Consider the following 19586-nt stretch of genomic DNA (forward strand, 5'->3'; position numbering starts at 1 on the left):
TAAATTTTTCAGATGTAACACTCAGTGTCTTACTCGAATAGAGCGAGGACTGTAGATATATTCCCAAGAAAAAGCTAATCAGTGTTAATGAACATTCCTCCTCGTTCTGTCTCACCCCTGTTCGCCACATACTGTTGTATAAGGTACAAGCGGATGTAGGAATCACCAGTGAACGATGTAACTGAGCTTGTGCAGGAAGTGTCTTGTTAGCACCTCTAATCAGAAGACTGGTTGCATTTTCTAATGTTTTGTTAAATATGAATTAGAGAGTGATAATTAACTTACAGTGAATGTTGAATTAAACTTGTAATGAAATACACAGTTGGATTTGTGTGTGTAAGCTTATTTAATAAGGCCATTTTGTTTTTGTAAATTTGCCAAACATAATATTCAAATGCAACTCAAACCAGTATCCAGAACAGCAAAATCAAGAGACATGTTGTCAATCTTTGGTCTTTTAAAGGCCACAGTTCGTCATAATTGTTTGTTGGTCAAATTAAAGGTAATGTGTGTACTTTTTTCTGTTAAAATGACTTTTTCCCTGTTCTATGTCAGAGATTATGCTGGATTACTTCCTTTTAGAAGTAAATGTTGTGGCTCTTAAAATATTTCATTCAATTATATATTTCAGATCACCAATTATGAACAACAATTATGTGTATACTGTATATTTGTTCCTATATCCAGTGATAATATAAGAATTATATATTGTATTTATGGAGGCTCAATTCTGACCTGAAATCAGCCCAATGATAGAAAAATGATGTCATGAGTGTATTTAGGAGTTTTGTCCACTAGATGGAGGTAAACACCAGTCTGAATGTCTCTCGCAGGCATCAAGGGGGTCAGGGCCTGGATAGAGTTGATCATTTTGGTTAAGATTAGGAGGATTTCTCCTTCACTAATCAGGACACAAAGGAAAACTCTTACTACAGCCTTGCTCTTGACCCACAATAGGCAGCTTGTTCTGTAGGGCCGTTTTATTTCCAATTAGTCGGAGAACTCTGAGATTTTTTGTTGAATTTTGAAATGTTTTCCCCGTAGTGTGTAGACCACAGAACCCGTGTGACCTGTTGTCTTTGAATAACTGGATCCTGATTATTTTTCCCTTAAAGGTGCCCTCAGTAAGTTTTTGTTTTTGCACACTCTTCTTTGCCCCAGTTGTTCTTAATATATGATATGGATACATTAAGTTTCAGATCTCATATTACACATTATTATGCAACAGTTAGTAGCCTACCATTTCTTGAATCTGGTCTGAGCAGTCGTAAAATAGCCTACTCGTATTTCTGCAATTAAAGAAATGGCAGAAATAGTAAGAATACCATGGTATGCTATTCTCAATTCAGCTATACAGACCAAAAGCACTGGGTTCCAGAAAGACTCTCAGTCTGTGCTTTAGTGGAGGGGATTTTTCAAGATGGTCCTCACTGCAGAACACAAGATCCAGGGGGCATGGTTGGATCCAGATACAACTCCTCTCACCTTACATATATCTAAACCTACCCGTCTCCACCCCCTGAATCCTAAACCCACCCATATCCACCCCTAAACTTACCCATCTCCCAGAGCTCCACCCCTAAACCTACCAATCTCCACAACCTGATTCCTACACCCACCCATCTCCACCCCTAAACTTACCCATCTCCCAGAGCTCCACCCCTAAACCTACCAATCTCCATTTTGTTTTGTTTTTTGTTGTTGTTTTTTTTCTACAAATACCATGGTTAAACTATGGTTATTGTAGCAAAACGATGGTTAATTTGTGGTTACTATGGTTTAACTTTAGCATATTTTTTATTATTAGAGGACACATAGCCTACTGTAGGATGAATATAGAGATGCAGTTTTCACTGGTTTGGGATTAACAGAACTTCGGATAGTTTCCATGTACGTGTCTAGATCAACTCTGAATAAAGAAAAGAGAGGTTTAGAGTCAGATTTTTGTTTATGTATGTGAAATTTAGATAGCAGGAAACACAAATTATAGTTGAAGTTATATTTTCCTATATTGTCTTTCGAGTAGTCAAACAAAAGGCTACAAAGAAAACATCTTTAAAACAGAAAGAAAAGTCACTTACAAATTGAGATGAACATTAAAAAAAATCTGAACAAAATTTCTCTGTGTGGGTACATAATTTTAATAATTTTAATTTAAACAATTAAATGTCTGTTGTCTGCCGTTATGTCCCCACCAGTGCTAAAATCAAACAAACCCATGCGCATTCCAGAATCTTGCCGGAAATAATAAGTCAACAGGGAACGTTTTGTCTATTGTTTTATAAATACTGTGAAACATACTACTTCACAGGTATTTTTATATATATATTTTTTTTCTTCGTACTATATAGCACACAGATTTGGTCAAAAACTTGATATATTTAATAGAGCAACTTTATGTAGTTTTCTTTTGGCGCTTTGGAGCCCCCTACAGTTACGAGAGTGGAATTCACTGTCCTAAATATTCATTCCGTGGGTGACTGTACACTTGCATTTGTTGACAATCTAACTGCTTTCAAAAGCCAGGAAGAACAATGTCGACTGATAAGGTGAGATATAAAAACCACTGCAATAACAGGAATGACAGAAACCTTTACTTTAGCTGAAATACCGCTAATGTATGCATTTGTGTGCAAAGCTTTTGTACGTGAGCTTTTGTACGTGTAATGGCGACACGATTGACCACACTGCACATAATATACATTTGATAGACTATTACAAGCTAGAAACAGAATGCGCTTAATTGAAAGTCAGTGTACAATCAGAATGATTTTGATAAAAACTTATAAAAATGAATAAAACTGACGTTTTGGGGTTCAGTTCAAACATATTCATTTATACTGTGCTGCTTGTTTGGACTTTTTATTTTTCTGTTCATTATTATTCGATTATGCAACCTGCTTTTTATACGCCACTTGAAATGTGAGTAGGCTATAGCCTATTGTACATAATTGTAAAATTAATTTCTCAAATGTATCATTCATTTATTTATCTATAAAGCATTTTAATAATTAAATAAATTGAGTGCACCTTTAGAGACCCCATGATATGGTTTATTCGTATTGATTATTAATTTTTTTTAATAGTCAGTACCTATAGTTCTGTCCCTGGTAGCACACGTACATCACAGAGACGTCTATTTGACGTCTACATTTAAATCTGCAAGATGTATTTTTTAGAGTGTTTGCTCATCTGCATCTATAGGACGTTTCCTATCAGATGTCAAATAGACGTTTAGAAGACGTATTTAAGATGTTTATGATTTAGAATAGTTGTAAAACTGACATCTTAAAGACGTCTGTCAGATGTTTGTACACAGCAGATGCTTTCCAGATGAAGCCATCTTTAACAGTACGTGTGCTATCAATGTGGTATCCATTGCTCAAGTCTAAAAAGACAAACTGAGTGAATGCAAAATGAATAATCAGCCTAGTTTCCAAGCGGAGAAAGACTACATTTTAAATATGTATATCTGCGTAATGGGAATTTCGTCAACACAACACAAGCACACTAGCATATAGACGACCTCAAAGCTAACAGACATGGAATAAAAGCCAACAACTCCAATTGTGATTTCATGGGATCTTAGCTGCTTCTGAAAATGTGAAGACTAGAACACTCAGTGCAGCGCTGGGAGATTCACAGTTAATGTGAAGGTCAGGACGACCTGCTAGCTCTATTATCTCTCTTAGTAATCCACAGGAAAAGAGAGATTTTAATAGCATTCAGATTAAATGGCAAACATCCCAGATTACCCGGAACAATGGTGCACTAATGCCCAGCTGCACCGGGTTTGCAGCGTGATACATCCACTTGTTTATTGAAAGGGCTAATCTCTCCATAAGTCTAGTCCCCGTGAGAATCTGTTTACAAAAGGACGGATCTGTGCCTCTTTCATGCCATTCAAATCCTTTCAAGTGCTCAGTCATTACGTTCAGTAGCTTGCCTCTTAACATGTGGCTCTTGCTCCTACAAGAGAAGATGGAGAGGTAAAACTGCTGGGGCATGTTAAGCTATTGAGGCACTATAATACTTGCGATTCCTCAGAATTAGCCACACATTGTGGTCATGTGAGAAAGGGCTCCTGAGGAAGAAGATGGGAGGAAATTGCCACAGAATTTAAACACAGATGCAGGAAATGAATGGAAATACTTCAAGGAATAGTTCAGCCAAAAATGACAATCCTGTCATCATTTACTCACTCCTTTCAAACCTGTCTGACTTTCTCTTTTCTGTGGAATACGTTCATTGAAAAGATCCAACTTGCATGAATGAGTCACTCATGAATCAGATATCAGTTTATTGTTTAACTCTATGACCTTGCCAAAGATAGCTAGGAATTATGTCAAAAATTGATTAAATTTGGGTTTGTGTTTCACATAAAACTATTGTATAGCTTCAGAAGACTTGAAATATAGTGCACAATCATATGGACTACTTTTCTGATACCTCTACACGGCAAAAATTATTTTCTTACTGAGAGTGGGAAAAAACAACAACACTGTTTTAATTTTCACCTTTAAAAGGTGTGTCAAGCAAAAAAAAATACATCCCAAAAATGTTTTCCATTTTATTTCAGGTCACAAGTTGGATATCTGAGATAAATTTCAAATCAATGCCATGTCTCCAGCAATTTTCCGAAATGTCATTCATAAGGATTATGATTCATAAGGAGATAGTATCTTGACAGTATTGGATGTGATAGTGAAATATGGCATTGACAGAGAGCGTGACACTGTGTGAAAGAAAGTTCCCACCACACAGCTGGTTATAATCAGGCTGAGATAGCAAACAGATGGTACCCAACTGGCAGAACCTTGTGTAACATGTCAAAAAGAACATATATGAGGCCATGTCCACACGTACACGGGTGTTTTTATAAACAGAGTTTTTCCTTCTTCGGTTTTAAAAAAAAACTCTGTCCACATGAAAACGCAAATGCATGCTATGAAGCACAGTCAAGAGCATGCCAAACCAACAGGTGGCGATATAATCTCAACGGTAAAGCCATGTTGGCCAATCAGAAGCTGAAAAAGTTTCCAGTAGGCGGCGATAACAGCGCAGGCTCCGACGTCACAAGCCAAAAACTCCGGTTTCGCTGTCAACTACACGACAACACTGCAACCGGAGTTTTTGAAAATCTTCACCCTTGCAGGCGTTTTCAAAAATGTTTGGTTTCAGTAACCTGGTGCTGTGTTTGTGTGTGGACAAACAGCCAAACCGCGTAGAAAAAGATGCGTTTTTAAAAATAACCGTGTTCGTGTGGACAGGGCCTGAGACACAATTAGTTTTTGTATCTATTGCTTTATTTTGACAGGAACTTTGTGCATCAGGAAATATATCATTCTTGTCCAGCACTATTGGGTTCTTCCGTGTCAACTCAACCAGCCAGGTCCCTGGCTCAAATTTTTTATTTTGTTATAATTTTTTTCTGGTAAAAGAAATACCTAAATGAAGAAGAAAGCCAAAATAGTAAATGTCATTGATGTATATACTGAATAATCCACTATTTTGTAGAGGGGGATCAAAATGACAGTTTTCACCTGAGATTCAGAGCCAAATTACAGGGAGGGAAAATGGCTTCAGAAAGATGGCAGCAACATTGTTATTTTTACACAGGGATTGGTAGGTCTGTTAGTAAAATCTGTTGACTTTATCAATCTTTGTTGCTTTTTGTGACAATGGTGACCATTCAAAAATGAGAAAAAGCACTTTTCAAGTTTTTTCTCCAACATTTGCTTGCCTGTAACTCAAGAAGTATTAAAGGGGTCATATGATGCGATTTCAAGTTTTCCTTTCTCTTTGGAGTGTTACAAGCTGTTCGTGAATAGATAAGATCCCTAAACTTGCAAACACTAAAGTCTTAAACCCAAAGAGATATTCTTTATAAAAGTTAAGACTCGTCCACTTCCTCCTAAAACGCCTCGTTTAAACACGCCCCCACACGTCTACGTCACGATGTGGGGAGATTTGCATAACGCCGCCCAAATGTTCACTCAAAGAAAGAAGGAGTAACTTGATTCTCGCTGTAGTATTGTTGCCGCCGCCGCCATGTCGTGGAGATGCTGTGTGTTTCGTAGAAATCAGTGGTTAAGTTGTATTTACAACACTGTTCCAGAACAATTCAAACCAAATATTCAGATGTGTGCAACGCATTTTACAGAGGACGAGGACTCTTTCCTGGGAGAGTAGCCTACAATGCCGGTGTTCTGGTGAATTCAGTTCCCGTTTCCCCTTCGGCGCGCATGCTGACCACAGTCTATGATGCAGACAAATAATGCTCACTCACAGCCTGTAAGTACACTTTCATATTTAAAGGATTTGATTTGATAAAGGATGATTCAAACGCGTGTTTTGAGCAGTGTAGAGTAGCACTTGTTGTTTGTCATTTCTCCGATCACAAATGCAGACATGGTTTTATGTTTACGTGGCACGATGCAACACAATGCGTAAAGAAAATCACTCTGGATCCATCACATCCAAGCCATCTCCTTTTTGAACTTTTGCCATCTGGTCGGCATTACAGAGCACCGAATACCAGGACAGCCAGACACAAGAACAGTTTCTTTCCCCAGGCAATCTACCTCATGAACAGTTAATGTTCTCCCATTGTGCGATTAAAGTACAGTATGTGCAATAACCTTATACTTATTTATCACCCTAAACCCTAGTACATCCCTACAACTTATTTAATTTTATTCTATTCCTATTCCATCTATAGCACACCTGTACATACAATTTATTCTTTTTTTTGTGGTTTATATTTATGCATGTGTGTTTTATTCACATCTCACTTTTATTATCTGTGTGTTGTTGTTGTCTCAGTGTACTGGAAGTTTGTGACACTATAACAAATTCCTTGTATGTGCAAACATACTTGGCAATAAAGCTCTTTCTGATTCTGATTCTGATTCGAAAAAGACCGTGTAAGTCATTATAATCAGTAATTATGTCCCCACTGGATGCAACAAATGCCTCGTTTATAATGGGTTTTATTGGTTTTGTCTCGTCGCACCAGGACATGGCATCACAGTATGGTCAGGGCGTAACATTTCCGTCACACGCTTGAGGTATTCGGCCAATCACAACGCACTGGATAGCTGGCCAATCAGAGCACACCTTGCTTTTTTAGAACGATGAGCTTTGTAAAAATGTACGCGTTTCAGAAAGGCGGGGCATAGAGGAGAAACAATAATGTACAGTATGTGGAAAATAATGTGGTTTTTGAACCTTAAACCGCATAAACACATTTCATTACACCAAATACACAAAACAATATTCTTTTTTAGCAACGTCATATGACCCCTTTAAATCTTAATGCCCTTTTAGATTTTGGGTCTTAACAAACTTTTCTTTTGGTATCTCAATTTTGAAGGCCCTATATGGATCGGTTATAGAGATATTGTCATTTCAATATGGCTCCATGAGTATATTCTTAAATTGGATACATTTTCGTTGGTCAAAACCCAAATGTGAGTCACTTTGCATAAAGATGATACTTATTTTCTTTTAAAGAGGAATGTCTGAAGAATAAATAATGTTGAAACTAGAAATGTATCTAGGGCCTCCCTCTACAGAATAGTGGATTACTCAGTAAATATACATATGTGACATTTAATATTTTGTAGTGGTCGACAGATATTGTTTTTTTAACCGATATCTTAGAGAGCAGGGTGGCCGATGGCCGATATAAAGCCGATATATATGGCGTGTGGTTTTTATAGCACCCTAGATACCACATAGCAACCCTTTAATAACCTCTCAGAACGTCTTAGCAACATCCTGGCAACTGTCCAGCCTGCGTTTCTCAAAAGCATCGTGAGCTAAATTGATTGTACACACCATTGGTGGCTATGGTTCTACGATCTACTTAGGCTTACTATGCTTTTGGGAAATGCAGTCCAGATCTTAGCATCAATGGCGGTGAGTTTTCCAGGTAAGCACTCATATTATTTTTTTCGAAAAAGTCCAAATCTGGTTTCTATTTTACTATTTGTTTCTTTTGGTAAAGAATGTTGTTGAATATCTCATTCAAATTCAATTTAATCAATAGAACAACAAATGTAGTGTTTACGAATGTCTGTTTCTAAGAAGAATTTTGTTTTGGAAAAAATGTCCACACCTCAAGGTCCTGCAACAGCTTGACTGCATGACTTGCATATTTTCAGGTTGTTTGTGGTTTTATTTAAGACCACCACTGAAGACACTTATTTCATTACTGGGGTTAATGAGCAAGCTATAAAGCAAGCCGCAAAGCCTCAGAACAAATGTAGTCTGTTTTGCTAAGGACACTTTCCTGGGTCTTTTTGACCTGAAAAATAAAATGGAAAATGTTTTGAGGATGTTGAAAAAAGCTGAAGTGGTTAATGCAGAACAACAAAACCAGGACAGAAGACTCTTTGGATCAGATTAATGTTTCCTTTAGCAGGCAATGACTGGTTGTTCGGTGGTCATCTGAGATGTTTGGTATTGGAGTGTTTCTTGGAGAGTGACGGTGGAGGGGTGGCAGCCTGGCCTGGCATGTGGCCGAGACTAACTGCTGCTCTGCCCTCAGATCACTGACAGCTGTCCGCTTTCCAGTACGATAATTCCTTCCAGCATGGGATGGAAAACCAGCTAATGTGGGCCGAGCTACCCTCTTTCCCCATCAGCATCTAAAACATGCTGTCTGCAAGTTTACTTGGACTATCGCAGAGCAAAACGAGTCAATTAGGGTCATCTAAACTCTTTAGCCATTAATTATTTTCCCTGACAGAATTTTCCATAATTTGTGAGACAATGCTTTCCTGAAATTGATGTCACTTTCCGTCTTTATATGTTTTCATGGTAGGAGGCACTAGACTGTACCTCTTTTGAATTGCAAGAGTACTGAATGTCCGGATCAAACATAGGCAAAAAAGAAGCAGAAACAAGCGATAGCATATATAAGCAGATGCATTTGTAAAATAGTGTGATCATCAAACATTAAACAGCATTAAACAGTTACTGAATGAAATGTCGAGCCAGGATGTAGTTTAGGACTGTGAAGCTTTGGGGTTCTACTCCATCTTTATTTTGACCATCGTTCTGAATCTGATGCAGACGTAGACTTTGACCAAAATGTGATTTTCTCAGCTTTTTGTTCAAAATGTTGCTTTTTTTAAAAAGATTTTTAAACTTACGCACATAAGTGTTTATAAAAACAACAAAAAAGAATGCATGAAGCTATAATAATTTTTTTTTTAATTTTGCTTCAATTTTTAAGCTTTTTTTTTCTTTTGACTTATTGCATGTTCAGGTATTCATGCACAAAATATTCTGGGGGCAATAAATGTTTTCTGAAAATGAACAAAAATGCTGAAGGAGGCTGGCAACTTTAAAAAAAAAAATGCTGGTGGGGAAAGAGTTAACACCCAATCTGCACTTAGTGGCTTAGCTATATTACTCCCATTATAATCAATCAAGATGTTAATGTATGTATTTACATATGTACACACACATATATATATATATATATATATATATATATATATAGGGGGTCCTTGGCCTCAAAAAGTTTGAAGACCCCTGTTGTAGACAACCTTAAATCAGCTTTAGGAGCTTTGCACTGAGGCGACGGAGTGGCCCTGATGGACATGGACATAAAGTGGCCTCAAAGTTTTCTAATTGTAACAGCCGAGTGAGACTGAGCCTTCCCAGCGGGGTTAAACTCACCTGCCTGCAGACAGTTTGCTGTGAAGCCACCTAATCACGTCCCAACAGACCACCATCTGCCCATTTCTGCTCTTCAGTCACCCACCCACCCGCTGCCTGTCAATCTCACAGTTCAGCACACAACGCCTGGGCATCTCGGTGCCATGCAAGCTTCATTTATCTGCAGATTTGGGTCTGGGAAGAGGCAATGTCCTTGACTGTAAAGTAAACATGTCGGCAGAGAGTACTTTTCAACAGTCTGATTGTGTTGGACGACAGCACTTTGTTCTGGGGCAATTCATCATTCATTCACAGCTCCCTGTCTGAGATGAAACACTTGAGTTGGTGTTCAAAGGCACTGAGAGGTCATGGGGAGAATGCTTTGTTAAAGGAGGAAATCCCACAGTGATATAATAGACAATTTGAGCATGTGGTCTGTGGGGTCTTTTGATGCCACTGCAAACAGCCAGTCCTTCTCACAACCTGTAATGAACTATGGAAAAAAGCACCCGCAAGTCTGGGCAAGTCCTTTCTTCTGTGCACACCAGTCACAACATTAGGCTTTTATTTGTTGTTGTTGTTTTTTCTAGAGATATGTTGGGCAGAATGTATTTGTCCAAAGAGCTTGACAATTCACAGATGGATTTTATTTGTTTACTATGTGTGTTGCTAATGATTTGAGTAACTGATGATTTAATTACTGAGATAATAAAATTAGTCACTGTATAGATTTAAACCTGTTTAGTGCATAATGCAGTTCTAACATATAACAGTCTTTATTCCTCTTGCGGTCTTCATCACTTGCCTATGAATATCAATTCTAAAGCTCAGTAGATAAACTCTGTTATGAGGTAAAATCCTAGTGATCCCGTTTGTTTTTTTTGTTTTTTTTACAAAAGCCAAGAAAACTGACTCTATTTGGCCAATGATTTTCTAGCCAAGACTGTTAGAAGTTTTTGCACTGATATAAAGCCCTTGAAAAATCAATTCTGAAACATGCTTAATCTAAAAAGTTGGCACAAGGCATGCCTTGAAACAGAAATCTCATGAGTTATTAATATTTTGGGTTTTTTTACTCAAGGGACACAAAAAATGAATGACACTATACCAGAATCGACTGTTACATTATTAAGTCTAAGATCTAGTCTAATTGGAATCAAATCAAATGCATTTCCAAATTTTCTTTGATGCACAAAATAATGCTAATTTTTAATGATATTTTATTGTGCATGAATAAACATTTTTTCTTTTATATTTAGATTACCTTATTTAAAACATTGATACTTTAATAACACTATTGTAATCTTTAAAGCAAAATGAATATACATTTTCATACTGTACATTATAATGTATTGCCTAAATGCACTTGTAGCATTTAAAATATCTGATTTTAGTTTCTAATGTTTTATTTTGAATTTATTTATACAAAATGGGGTGAATTAATTAATAATGAATTAATTCATCGGCTATTTATCGACTACCAGACATAACATGAAAATAATTAAATAATGTGGTGCTTTAGGGTTAAGCTTCGAGTTAGAAACTACTTTCCAAAGCAAGAGCTGCCACCTTGTACTCTCTTTTCAAACTCGTTTGTTGCTTGACCTACATACTTTGCTGTATGGTCACAGCACAACTCAAAACAGACATATTTCAAGGCAGCGTGTACCTGTTGAGACTTTAAAATCTATGTCCAAATATAGTAACTCATTCATACAATGCCAAGCAGACCCATCTATCAACATCAGGTGCTCATACGTCACCACTACACCTTGCGGATAGAAAAACAGCTCCCTTGTCTTTCATTAGCTCTATTAATTGTCTAGTTGTGATTGAAAGACGTGCAGAAATCACATGCTTAAAGGTGCTGTACTTTTTTGACTGTACCAAAGCATGAAAAGAGCATATGTTTGCAGATATTTAGGAAACTAATTTCACATACTTGTTTCTCTGAAAAACAATGCCACAGGCAGTTGTTCTACTTTGAAATGTGTGTTCAGTGTCGGAATGTCTGTTTTTGTTCTGATCTGTGTGACCCCGCCCATTGCCAGTTTACCCAATAGGATTTCGACACCCCGGGTTGCCAGTTGGAGGAAAACAGCCATGGAAGCCAGCAAACGAATTGCATAAGAGATCACAGATTCTACCCATCCTAAAAACAAAAAAGCTTCGGAATCCATCTAAAAAGCTCTATGACCAGTTAAATATTAAAATGCCAGTAAACCAAGTCATCAACTTCATCGCCTTCCATTTTTAATTGCGCTCATTCTGTCCTTAATCTGGCAGCCCGCGTGAATCTGGAGGAGAAGGGGCGGGAGAAACAACTCTCTCCAAAATCTTGAATTTGGACTGCAGTACCCATTTCAGCCTCTAGCAGTCAATATTATATACTGCACCTTTAATTGTAAATATTAAAATTCTTTGAAGGCCACACAGGTGATGATTTTAACACCATGGAGACGTGATATTAAAGTCATGGAGTGTCTCATGACTTATGGCATAAAGCATCCAGGCATAATTACAGGAGTTCAGGTTCTCGATTATATGTCTTAATGACACCTGCACAATGGAGATCCATCCCATTCCCATCAATATCTCCACAGTTCACCACTCATGGACATCAGCAGGCAATTCTAGAGGATTTTATGACTTTTGACTATAATTAAAGTTCTAATATTGCTCCCACGGTCCCTCTCCGTCATACCTATCTCTGTCATCATCTCTTCATTCATCACGCATTTTCCAACAGACCAACTGCCTCATCTAAAGGATTTTGCCTCGGTCTTTAGTCTTGGACATGTTGTGCAGAACATTGTGAGAACCAGTTTTTCTGCTTAAAAATGTATTTCAGAAACATGTTTGTGTAGGAAAAGATGTCTCGTTTCCTCTAATGAGGGTTTTTCAACCCTTTGTGACCTTTTACTGACATTTTCATCTCAACTGAGCCGTGGGGTGCTGGCTGTCAGCGTGAGGAGGAGATCTGATGCTTTGTGTGAGAGTCGGGCAACAGGTACGACCCTTCCTCAAGGACACAATGCCCTCTCTTTGTGCATGACCTCTAGGTACATGCCCCTTCGCTGATTATCTGTTACCCCTGGTCGTCTCGCTGATTGATCCTCTAATCCTTCAGCTGGCCGTCTGCCTTCCATCCAGCTGCTCTCACAGAGCGAGGAAAGAGCTTGTCACGGCTCATTGTTGGGAAATAAAAGACATTTTTCTTGGTGGAGAAGCAGAATTGCTGACACACTTCTTTATCACTTTCACTGGAAGCAAAACTTTTTTTAGTGCAGGCGTTGTTCTTCAGGGCACATCAAAATATTGCGCTTATTATTTTTTATTGTATTTATATATTAAAGGGGGAGAAACGTTAAGCTTTTATGCTTTCTCGCTTTTTTTTAGCTTTAGTTAGTGTGTAATTTTGCTGTTTGAGCATTAAAAAAAAAGATCTGCAAGGTTACAAAGCTCAAAGTCCACTCAAAAAAGGAGATGTTCTCTTTAACAGAAAACACTTTTCAAGAACTAAAACAAACGGCTTGTTCGACTTCAGCACGCTTCTTCCGGATGTTGTGAAGTCACAGTGACACTCATTTAAATAATTCCCGCCCATGGAATAAGTAAAAAATAATAATAATAATAAAGGGGAGGCCATATGGGAGACCATAGCACAGACTTTAGAGATATACAGAGACGGTGCACTCCTATGACTTATGAATGGGAGAAAGTGCAACGTGCAATATGGTGGAATAGTCCCACCTTCTAAATAAAAGAGCCAATCGCCAATTGGTAAAGTCAACGCATCAGCTGCAGTTCTGAGACGTGTGTCTAGTAATGGATATGTGCATTGGCTGGTTTAGTTTCTTTTTTTAACATTATTTGAGCATAAGAAACAACATTTACGAGACAGTTGTCAGTTGTTCACTGGTGATTTCAAATATGAAATTGAATCGTAAACTTGGTGAACCGCTTTAGAGAATTAGATGTTTCTCCATTTGACGAGATAGGAGCTGTGCTTGCATGACTGAAATAGCTGGCCATGAGGCGTTTTAAAGCTGGCCGAGTGAAATGACTTGTCTTAAAGGGACTTTGACCATAGACTGTAAGAAAAAAATCATACCACTCTGAATCTATCAAATCTGTGCTTGTAATGATTCTGCACGATCCTGTTGTTCACAAACATTCTCAGGGTCTTAATCAGGCTCAAATTGGTATGGCAAAATTGACGCCATCGTTAATATTTGTAGCTGAGCAGATGAAACTGGCGTTATGGTAAGGGGCATGTCATTTCCGGAAGCAGTTTGCCAATCACAACGCACTGGGCCAGCTAACCAATCAGAGCGCATTTTGTATTTCGGAAGGAGGGGCTTCATCGAAACATGAACTAATTAGGGGTGCGTTTCCCAAAAGCAACTATGGTCGCAAGTTCCACCATTACCAACAGAGTTCAATAGAATTAACAACCATAGTTAGCTAGCGATGCTTTTGGGAAGCAAACAGACTGGGAAGAGAGGTGCTGCAATCATGTAAAATATGTGAAAAATAATGCACCTTTGAAACTATCAAGCATGAAAACCTATTCTAGTACACCCCAAAAATTAAATAAAGATGAAATGAAGACTTTAAAAAGAACTATTCATTGATAATATTGTTTATTTGCAATCGGATAAATGTAGAGGAAATGATTCAAACACTGCTACATGTAGAGTCACGTTCTTCACTGTGCATTTCGTGCTAGTTATGAATGAAGGTTTTGAGGTTTCGAATATCTTTTCAGGCTTTAAAGAAGCATTCCTGATTGAGATTCAGTAAGTCTTTTAGGGCTGCCATTTAGTGTAGTTTCAATGCCAAGCGTTAACTGATACAACCACAAAACAACTTAACAGTTTGAGCATCTGAGATACAATTTAGGTTCACATGACCTCCGCAGGGCTCTGCTCGGTTTGATTTGTTGGCCTGCTCTCATGTTTTCTCTCAGGGACTTGGCAGACACAGGATACCTGTTTTAAAACTCCATCAAAATGTGTCTGGGGAAAAAAAGTGTATTATGAAGTATAAAGATAATTTGCTCTCTGTGCTTGTTCAGATTCGAGCAGGTGAACATAAAAGTGATATTGTTTTACGTGCATTTACACCTAATGACCATGACACACTGGGCCTAATGATTACAGTATAAGTCATAGTGAATAGTGTATCCCAAATGACATATAACCTCACATTATAAGTGCTAAGCTGTCATATCTTATAGGATAGTTGCCTGGTTTCTAGTCCAAGCTAAAATACAGTTATAAATGTCATGCATTTGTATGGAAAGGTTTTGATGAAACATGTTAACCTCAATACCTTTTAGACCTCTAAAGGAGATCTAACATATATAACTGACAAAACAAAACATGTTGTTCTGCCCTCAGGATCCCTGCATCATAACCAGCTTTCCGAGATCGTTTCTTTTGGAGGTGTCAATGGAAAATTCCACCCTGATTTATGTAACCTATACATGATGCAAGCATGAAATGTGATTGTCTGCCCCGCCTTTAAAGTCCTTCAAAGGGATAGTCCACACAAAAATTAATATTCAGTCATCATTTACTCACCCACATGTCATTCCAAACCGGTATGACTTTCTTTCTTCTGTAGAACATATTTTGAAGAATTTCTTTGATTATTTTTGTCAATACAATGAAAGTCAAACAACATTTAACATGATGGGGAGTAAATGATTGAGAGATTATTCATTTTTGAGTGAACTATCCTTTAATTTCTCTGTATGTTCACAGAATTTCTGGCAAGTTGTTTATGACCTCTATTCACACCTGAGTGTTTTTCCTCATGAATAATTAGCTTGATGTTTGTAGGCATATGGGTGGAGTATCTTTGAACACGGGAGTGTCATTGTTGGTTAAAGGAATTTAATTATGTATACCAAGCAGGTTTAGTCTAATTCTACATTTTTGCTGAAGTTGTAAAAGCATGTATTTTACCTGGCGCCAAATTGACACTTGTGACCAAAAATCACACCTGAATATAAGTAACGTAAACATTACATCTGCAGGCCTAATGTCTTTAATTATCTCTCAATTTCATATTAAAAAGATAAATAAATAAATATCCATAATATGTATATAGTAAAATACATTTTGGTTAAGCAGTTTATGCTACTGTAGCTGTGCAAGAAAAAAACCCTGTACAAATCCCCAAAATTACCATAATTTTTTATATTTCATAGTAATACAGCTATGGGAAAAATTCATAGACCACTTGAAAATTCTCTGGATTTATGATTTATAGTTATGTGTTTGAGTAAAAAATTCATTTTTGTTTTATTCTGTAAACTACTGATGACATTTCTTCCAAATTTTAAATAATGTTATCCTTTAGAGCATGAAATGACAATTGGTCAAAATAACAAAAAAGATGCCATATTTACAGACATGTTTATATTAATTTTTTTAGACGACACAATACCAATATTTTAACTTCAGAAGAGTTAAGAAATCAGTATGTGGTGGAATAACCCCGATTTTCAATCACAACAAATGGAAACATTTGTTATTTTGACCAATTGTCATTTTCTGAAAAAATATATATATATAAATCTTTAAATGACAATATTTGTATTTGAAATTTGGAAGAAATGTTATCAGACCTTTATAGAATAAAACAAATATTAACATTTTAGTCAAACTCATATCTAGTAAATCCAGAGGAACTGAGAATTTTCAAGTGGTCTCTTAATTTTTCCGTAGCTGTATATTTTAAACAAAATATTTAAAGGAATATAAATATATGTTTATATTTGTATTATTTATATTGTATTAATATTTTGAATATATATGCATGGATGTATAAAAGTGTTGTTTTTACAGACCACCAATCAATTTTTCATGAATGCTTATGATCAGCCAGGTCTTCTTCCTGTCTTTTCATCTGTTTTGATATGAAACGTTTCCAGACATGCTCAATGTCCTCTGATGCTCTCATGCGTAACACATGCCAATAAATCTGCAGTAGCGTTCCAAGCATTCATTAAAATCCTCACAATGATAGGCTTGAAAGAAAGTGAGTCCTGCTTTCACAACAGGTGTTGAAAGGGACGAGGTTATGTGCATGTTTGTCTGGATTTGGAGGGGCACCGTGATCCCACATTGCCTTAGGCATAGCCATCTGGCCCTGTCACTGAAACCCACTCCAGTGCATTTATCAGGGAAGCACAAAGCACCTAATAAACTCTATACTGTGGGATAATTAGCCAAGTGAGAACTCTAAACGAGAGCAGATTAATGTTAAAGAATTTCCTCTGGTGGTGCAGACGCAGCAGGAGCGGGCTGGTTGTTAGGAAGTTGGCCGCAGCGGAGGCAGGAATGCTGCTGGAATGGAGTGTGTGGTGGCTTTAGCAGGCGGGGGCGTCACTTCTGTTTGCTAGTTTTGATGTATATACATTTACTTCTCACTTTTTCATCAGTTTTACATCAGCACACAGGTCCCATCGTATTCCGAGTGCTGTCTGTGATAGATGCCATCTGTCTTGCACATGCTGTCTTATTGTCATATCCGCATGGATTTCCATCAGAATCATTCTTGTTGACTCTATTAAAACTCGAGGAGTACAGATCTTGTTCTTCACCCTGACCTCTTTCTCTCCCGGCAGATGGCATTTATTTAGGGGGTATTTATCAGGGTGTAAATGTATTAATGAGTTTTCCATGTCCTTTGCTTCAGGCTTTGATGATTTGATGAGTTACAAAAGAGAGCCATGCTTTGGTCTTGCGACGCATAACTTGTTTTATATCTTTACTGACACATTTTAGTTTCTTTCTGTCCCCTTAGTGGAAAGTTAGGGTGTGGTGTGGAGATTCAGCTTATGAGGAATTGCTGATAAAAGCGGCTGTTTAAGATTAACATCAGCTATCCTTCATACTTATCTACTCTTTGAAATCTGAACGGATTCAAAGAAGGCAAAAACAACCAGTGAGCAAGATGAAGTCAAAATTACATGAATGTTACATATGCCAAATTATGGAAGTAAAAATGGACTGCATGGGTTTCATGTAACTTTAACATCTGAGCAACATCTAGCAAGACAGAAAATGGAAAGTGCATTCCCATATTTTGCCTTACATTGAGGAAAAAAAGTCAGTATTATCTTGTTTTCCAGCAAGATACATTACGTGTGTTTATGCTGTATATCTTGAATTAAATTGATTTGTCTTACCCCATTGGTTTGTTTTTTCCCCCCACACACATATTAAGGTTGGTGACTAAAACAAGACAAAACAAATCTTCCAATTGTTTGTGCAAAAAAAAATAAAAAATTCTAGTTTTTGCTTAAAACAAGAAAAAATATCTGCCAAGGGGGCAAGAAAAATACTATTGTTTTCCCTTTGAATTAAGATTACTTTTCTTACCCCATTTTCAGATTTTTTTTCTTGTTTTAAGAAAAATAAAAAATAAAAAATTGATACATTTCTCAGAAAACAAGACTTAATATCTTGATGTGTTTAGATATGTTTAGATATTTATACTAGAAAACAAGACAAAAATACCAAGAAAGAATCATTTGTGCAGTATTGCAAACAGCATGTTGTCCTCAGGTACTGACATTTACAAAATAGGTGTCATACCACTTTAAATGTAAATATATATATATATACTTTGATCACAGTGGCAATTTTAAATTTTACATTATGTTCTCATGATGTACTTTTTATTTGAACTAAATGCTAATGCTTAAATGCCTGAAATGAGTTTTGTAGACAAAAATAAATCGACAAAAATACAACTTTATTTTTTGAAGTGAATGCATGAATAAGAGTGAAAGGTGAAGTAAATGCATCCAACAAATGCCCAGCACAGGAATGTGAACTGCTTAAAAGCATATTTTTATATTTTTTTATATGTATTTTTATTGCATATTGAATGTGACTCGTGACCTTTCACAAGTACTAATTTACTTGACAGAGCAAATGATTGTGATTCAGATTCCCTGGTCATTTTTAACACCATGAAGTTGTCAGTTATGTTTGTGCTGCTGGGCTTGGGGACACAGCAGCTGATGATCGCTTTGGGAGAGTATAACAGCTGGTTTGGATATTTTCCATGCTTTTATCATCACAGAGTCAGATTGCATAACTCTCTGATCTCCTCGTTTGCCCTACATTCCCCCCAGAGCTTTAAGGCGCTACACGTTTTTTTTTTTTTTTTTAAAGACTACAAATCATATTATTTTGTATAATCCATGTCCAGCAAACCTGCCAGACATTTGATGGTAAAGCACTGAAAATAGTCAGGTGGTGTGACAGACTACCGCTAATTTAATTTGCATATGGCACAGAAGCAATTCTCCACAACAGCCTCGGGGAGAAGCGGACGTGTGAATCTGCAGTGACAGCCGTGTGCAGTCTGAGGAGAACGCATGAAGGAGAGGAGACAGGAGACGGGACCAAAACATTCCAGGGAAATGGAGCCAACATTACGCTGTGTTTGCTTCTGGGTGGTCTTTGATTCAGGATATTCCAGATCAACTGAGACATGATAACTCTTTAACGGCTGACATGTTTGTCTTGGATTGCATCTGTTAATATTGAATGTCTTGGAATGCACTGCCACATTCAAGCTCTCCTAGTAATTGCGCTGCTCTGCCTGTGGTTCAGTGCCACTGTTTTACATCGTTGAAACAGGAACTGCATGTTTTCAAGAGAGAAAGGAATGCATTGAGTTTGATAGCACACCAGAAACCTGAAGAATAATAGATCCTTGCATGCAGAGATGTTTCCCACTACAGTCAGCATGAAATGGAAGTTCAACCTATCTGTTCTGTAAATGCATTTTTATAGATCTTATTGCGAACAATTAATCCATGCTTGTTTTGTTTTTTTTATCTTTAATCATAATGTCATAAATTCAGACTTCTGGTGTAAATA

The sequence above is a fragment of the Sinocyclocheilus grahami genome, unplaced genomic scaffold (assembly GCF_001515645.1).
Source record: "Sinocyclocheilus grahami isolate Dianchi unplaced genomic scaffold, SAMN03320097.WGS_v1.1 scaffold1162.1, whole genome shotgun sequence".
Taxonomy (NCBI): domain Eukaryota; kingdom Metazoa; phylum Chordata; class Actinopteri; order Cypriniformes; family Cyprinidae; genus Sinocyclocheilus; species Sinocyclocheilus grahami.